The sequence below is a fragment of the Halyomorpha halys genome, unplaced genomic scaffold (assembly GCF_000696795.3).
Source record: "Halyomorpha halys isolate HHAL.00 unplaced genomic scaffold, Hhal_1.1 Scaffold643.1, whole genome shotgun sequence".
Taxonomy (NCBI): Eukaryota; Metazoa; Arthropoda; class Insecta; order Hemiptera; family Pentatomidae; genus Halyomorpha; species Halyomorpha halys.
The window spans coordinates 398,600-405,318 of NW_027112666.1; the positions used below are offsets into that span (position 1 = coordinate 398,600).

A 6,719-nucleotide genomic window follows, 5' to 3' on the forward strand; every position below is an offset into this window, starting at 1 on the left:
ATATATAAGCGTAAGAAGGTTATGAATATTTCCAGATTTCGTTCTATTTTTTTTTATGTAATCATTCCTTAAAAGATTATATAATAAAGATTATATGATGAGGGTGTCATATCGTAGACGTTACCTCTCCTTCTGGGCGCATGGCTCCTCAGAAATTATTTCATTTCAGGCAAAAAATTTCAGACTTCCAAGGATCAAAAGAGAAATATCAAAAAGTCTTCGATTTATGAAGATCTTTTGTTATTGTATTGTTGAGTAGATAAAATTCATAATCTAAGTATTTTTTGTACATGCTCATTTCATGCAATATACCTCTTGGGTTTCTTCTCTGGTGTAAATTATATCATTGGTAACGGTACCAATAATAATATAGTTTTATAAATTCCCTTCATTGACCCTGATGCTTAGTTAAATTGACATAAGTTCCATTGACCGGAATTTCCCAGTTATCAATAAAATGTAATTTACAATACATCTAGAAACTTAATAAGAAAGTGGATGATTATTTCTACATATTGGTTTTTAGAACTTAACTGCTTTCAATTCATATTACCGCCAAACTGTTAATTAGCATCAGCTTTTAAAGTTTTGGGAACCTGAAAAGTTCAAAATTTATACCTCAACTTAGAGTATAAATTAAATAAAAAGCCGCGAGTTTATGCTGTGTTGATATCAGCATATTTATTATTACAAATTTTTTTTCTAAAAATATATCAAAGTTTGAGTACGTTGAAAGACTATACACTTATTTATAAAATTAATTTAAACCACTGGGAACCAATAAACAGTGCAATTTAAGGCTGTCTTCTTCGAAGAAAAGAACCCTGCATGTTGAAGTATCATTAAAAAAAAAGAAGTGTATTTTTATACTTAGCTCACTGCTGGACTGAGGTTTTTGTAAAAAAACAAATTATACGTATACATAATTCGATGTTAATAGCACATATATTACATACATATACGTATGAATTCTATTATTTAATTTAATTTTTACTTTATTATAGAGGCATCAAAGTGTAAATTATTTGCTTTTGTCTTCCTTTTTTTTTACATGTAAAAGTAATACGTTTTATAATTTCTATGTCATTTATTTTATACAAATTGTTGATTCATTTTTGTCTACCAGTTTACCATAAATTGATTATCATTTCCAACCAAAAATGAAAAAAAAAACAAATTCTGCTTGAAAAGTTTATGAAAACATTAGTATAGAAATGCATTCATTTAAAAAGATAAAAATTAGAATAATATAATAAAAAAATATTTCAAAACATACATTTTTATTCAGTACGAATCTTGGCCAAAATAAATAATATATATAAATTGTTTTAGAATTATTTTTAATTCATTTGAAAATTAAATTCGCGAAATAAAAAAAAAACTAATTACGTAAAATAATATAATATTATTTTCCTTGTCTCGTGTACTGTTTTATGATGTAAGAATATTATATGTAGCACTCAATTCTTGTGTAGAATAATATGAGCAACTAAATATAACTGTATAGTTAATACACACTATAGAAAAAGAAATAATGTAAATTCTTACAATGTTTGTCGTACTAATGCACCTATAACCAAATTCAATTCAAATGAACAAATGTTACATTATATGTGGTGGAGTGTTATTTTAATGGATCAGAGGAAACGTGACAAAGAATGTTATAAATTTATACACGATGTCACGCAGGTTACCGGGAACCCAATTCCATATACAGACAGTATTCATATGGCAATTACTTTTATTTTTAAGTAATGTGAATTTTTCTAGTTCTTAATGCTTGTTGTTTTAGCTATGGTGATAAATAGTGCGGTTTAATAAAAATAAATAAATATCCCCTTTTTTATAAAAAGTTTATATTTTTATTTCTTTAATATAATATTCAAAACAAAGTTCATTGTGATACAGTGTTGTCTACCATCTTTCAGCCGGTTGTTTTATTCCTAAATGCTACCACTTCTTGGGACGGCTGTCGAAAAACTCTTTCACCGCCATTTCAACTTCTGTAAAGTTATTACATTTTTTCTCGGGAAGAAAGTGGGACGTGGAACGCTATACGCGATAATCTGATGGAGTGAGGTCTGGACTGTATGGTGGGTGTGGCAGAAGTTTCTGAATTTCACAAATTTCTATCCTCTTAGCGAATTGCTGCGGCATAAGTTCTTGGGGGGACTAGTCGATGCTCCTTTTTACTTTCCATTTGCCTGAAAATGGTGACAATGAGTCCTTCGACACTCTGGACTAATCATGCTGCAAAACATCAATACTGTTTGATAGTCAAGGACACCTTCACCTTCAGTTCTTAATCATTTCACATGTTGCCTCAGTGGCTGTAATTTTTTATCTATAGTAGCGTAATTAATATTATCATAGTAAAATATTTTTTCTTATTTGACTGCAACAAATGAACTAAGGCTTCATTGTTCAGTTTAAAAATTTAAAACTAAGCTTTCTGCATACAGAGTATTAGATATTATTAAGCACTAAATAGGTTTGAAGTACGTCTACGTAAGAATTCCATATTATTTGGAAACTTAACTAAACGACAATAGCCCTTACATATCTGAAATATTTTATGACTTAAAGAAGACTATCATATATGATTATATTTAACAGATTTGATTAATGAACCTTTTTATTATTAGAATTATTAATATTACTTTCTATAATTATTTATTATTATATCAGTTGCTATCATATAGTGTAGAAAAGAATGTTTTTAGAAAAATTTAGGAGATTGAACGTTAGTTTGTATAGGCAAACATCGCCATTGGTTTGCATTAAAAAGATAGATGTATTTGCTCAACTTCAAAAATATTATATATAACGGTATTATTGTATTTTTTTTTACATTCCAATAATTTACTATGTTAAAAAATTAATTTAATTTTCCTCTTTTTCGCTTTATTGTGAGACTTAATTGTATCTCGTTCTGTGTAACCATGGTTGCACTCATTATAATATAGTGTATAGAAAACTGGAATGCGGTTCTGAATGATCTCATACATACCCCACCTTAGCTATGTTGTAATATCATCATTAGAAGCGTATAGAATAAATTGTGCGCATTGTGAGTTTATCGTTGTACGTTCTAGTATCACGTGTTACTAGAATTAACTGCGTACTGGGTCTTAGAGCCAACACGTATAGCAATAGTAGTTTTAATATAGCGGATACTGACCGTTAGAATACGAGGCAGTGCCAGCCTATTGTCTCTTCACACTGGGTGATATCGCCATGTATCCTCTTGTTGTTAATTAAAGCCTTGTCCTCAGATAATAACCTAGAATAGATTATTCTATCCTAGCATCGTATGTAAATAATAATACAAATAACTATCTAATTAATTTTAAAATATATATTTAGTAATAGTGAATAAAAATATTTTAATCCTAAAATTATTAGTTTTAAGTGAATTTAGCTCCCCAATTGGGTTTAATATCCGTTTATTGTTTGACTGTAAACCTCCAAATAAACTGTGCAATTATCTTGAAGTTTATTTTTTAGGTATTAAAAGATCATAGTTCTTTATTGAGCAACAAAAGTGTTAGATTTTTTATGTGATTTATATGTACTCCTACAGTTTAAGTTTAAAATAATAATAATGTTTTCTCAATAAAAACAAAACAAAATGTGTTGTTAAGGCACAAATAGAAGTTTATTATAGAGAATTATTTTCTTGCATTGTTTATTTGTTATTATAGACTACTAATTCCAAGGATACCTGCATCCGTTGAGTCAGCCCTGTGGGTGCTGTGAGGTCCACCCAGTAAATTGGGTGAAAATCTGGCGGTTGGTCTAAAAACAGTACTTCCTTACAAATTACTGCACCCCTGTTGTAGTGGTACAAATTTAAATTTAAAATATATATTTTTTATGTAATAAAACATTAAAAAAATAATGTACCCGAGATGTACTATTTCTATTTGAATATTTTTTCCCATCATCTTTCACAAAATGTGATTGTACATATATGTATGAATAGATTTATTTGAAATATCCTAATAGATAATAAATTAATTCTTCATTTGAAGATATAGATAACTAATTTTTATATGCATTATTTTTCAAGTAGTTTTTTAAGATTATCTTTTAAAATATAACAGTTCACATATCATTATGTAAGACAATATTCTTGTGGTTACAAAGCGGAAGGGAGAACTTTCAAAATGTGTATATATTATATGATAAATAAATATAGTCAAAAATAAAAACCTATAAATGATTTTTAATTAGGCTGTCACGTTATGTTAACTATAAATCATTTATTATTACATTTATGTTAATTTTTAAAGTAAATTATTGTACAAAAATGAAAATTTAAAAATTTATTTTAAAACCTGTAAAAAACAATTAAAGAATTTCAGGCAAATTGCTGTTTTTCACTCATATTTATCACTTTTTATATTACTTAATTCTATTTATTTCCTTGCAAATATTTTTTGTGTTTTGTTTTTAACAGTTTATTTAGTAGATAAATATTATTTTATATTTCTTGAAGGGATAAAGCGTATTGGGTTAAGAGAGAAAATATATGTGTACTAAAAAATATTAAAATTAAATCTATACAGCTACAACCCTAAAGGGCCAGGAGTGCAATAGTTTAGAAGAAAGTACTGTTACTAGACCAACGGTTGTGTCAGGAGGTGATTTGGTCAATGTCACGTTCGCCGCCAGATTTTTACCCAATTAAGTGTACCCACTTTATGAGACTGGGTGGACTTCGGAGGGGACCTCTAGATCCCATTAGGCAGGCACACGTCTATAGTGAAACAGAAAACAGTTAATATAACATAAAATAGTCTGACATAGCAAGATTCGAACCCCCCTAAAAAAATTATATTTCGCCAATGTCTACAATTGATCAGCTTAAACTAAAATATATATCAATTCGACTTTTATGTAATAAGAAAATAATCGATCAGTGAAAAAAATCGATTAAAAATATCTAAAATTAATAAATATTTATTTAAATACAATGTATAGATACTACTATGTACTGAGCAAAATACCTACTCGCCCATTTAGAACCACAAGAGCTGACATCGTCATCGCATTGTTTATCAAAACATTTCTAAAGTTTGTAAATAATCATTCAAAGTAAGGTCAGCAAGGCAATAATTCACCGCCCACTCTTCTTATTTTCGTTAATTATTTCAATAGTGGACTATCGTAATCGACCAGCAAATAGAAAAAATTAACTCCCTCCCTACAAAACACATGGTTTGTTTTAATATTTAAAAAATCCAATAACAATATTGTCAGTAAACACTACACACCTCAGCGGACCCTGTAACTCAACTTATACTGCCATACGGCAAACAAAGTCTGTATGTAATTTGTATATATACACTGTATTATCATATATTTGTAATCGTAACTATATATCAGTATCAGTAATCTGTATATATACTATGTATTATCATATATTTGTAATTTTAATTATATATAAATAAAGAAGATTTGAAAATAAAAAACAATATTAACAAATCCGATAACAAATCTGTCCACTCGCCTCTCTTGGACTCTTCCAAAATCTACTCTTAATAATTGTTCTTTTATCAATTTTTTTTTTTAGTTTCGGACCTATTCCCGTAAGGATGGATTTCACAACTCCTCATTACCATTAGCCAATAAATGTTTCATACCCACAAATCTGGGACATTTATGAAGATAAAGCTAAATTTAGAGTTTATTGAAACTACTATTCCAAGCCTTAAAAATAAAAAGGAATAAAGGAAAAATAAATATTATCTTTTAGAACGATTTTTAAATTTTCGGCTACACTACTTAAATTTAAATTTTAGTATTATAGTTACTAAATAAAGACGGTAGTTGACTATGCCGTCAGTATTGCGTATAGGTGTATTGAATCTATTGAAACTCATTGCTGGAGAACATGTTTTTTTAATAAATATTATATTTCAAAAATAGAGATATTAGTTCATTCTCTACATATTTGTACAGTTATTAAAAGTGAAGAAAAAAAATTATTTTTGAAAGGAGCTGCTTATTGTAGGCCACTGCAAGACAATTTCTAACACAGAGGAAAGGAGTTTCCCATTTTATCTCGACGAGAAGGTAAGAGAAAGCAGAGTGCATTTAGCCGGCGAGACTTGGACCTTTTACCTTCCGATGGCTTCCGATTGCGTAACCTCAACCTCATTTTGTGTATCTTTGCGTTGGGAAGAGGAAGATCTAATGCGGTCTATGTTCCTGTTGCAGCGATGTTCCTCAACACCGCAGGGTGTACCTTTGCTTTCATCGCGGTACCAACCGCTAGTTATCGACAGGTGATATCCTTGTTATCTTCAGGTACCACGTACTTGGATAAGTGAGAGGAGTCACAGGTCTGGACCACGTAGGATGTTGATCAGATGTGGAAGGCCATGGGAAGATAATTTAAATTTTAGTATAGTAAATTTCTTCTAACGGAAACCTCTTTTTAACAGAAACTCCCCTTGACCGACAATTTTAAGTATTTGATCCCTTCTATTATGCAAAACCGTCCACTCTTTTATCACCACTCTCCCTCAGTAATCTTCACCTCGATACACGTACTCTTATAACGAATAAAAGTCATTAAATAATAAAGTTTTTTGATAACTCGTTTTAGGAAAAACCACTCCAAATCTCAAAATTTGAAGATATACATTTAAGATGGGCTGTTCACAGATTTTCCTCAAGACTACAACACCAAACTTCTTTTATTGTGATGC

At 29.4% G+C, this 6,719-nt stretch overlaps 1 protein-coding gene across 2 annotated transcripts in view; it reads left to right on the forward strand.

Moving 5' to 3' along the window:
* The window catches only part of LOC106689817 (uncharacterized), a 353,286-nt gene that overhangs the window by 108,357 nt on the left and 238,210 nt on the right, over positions 1-6,719 (forward strand). The window lies entirely within an intron of this gene.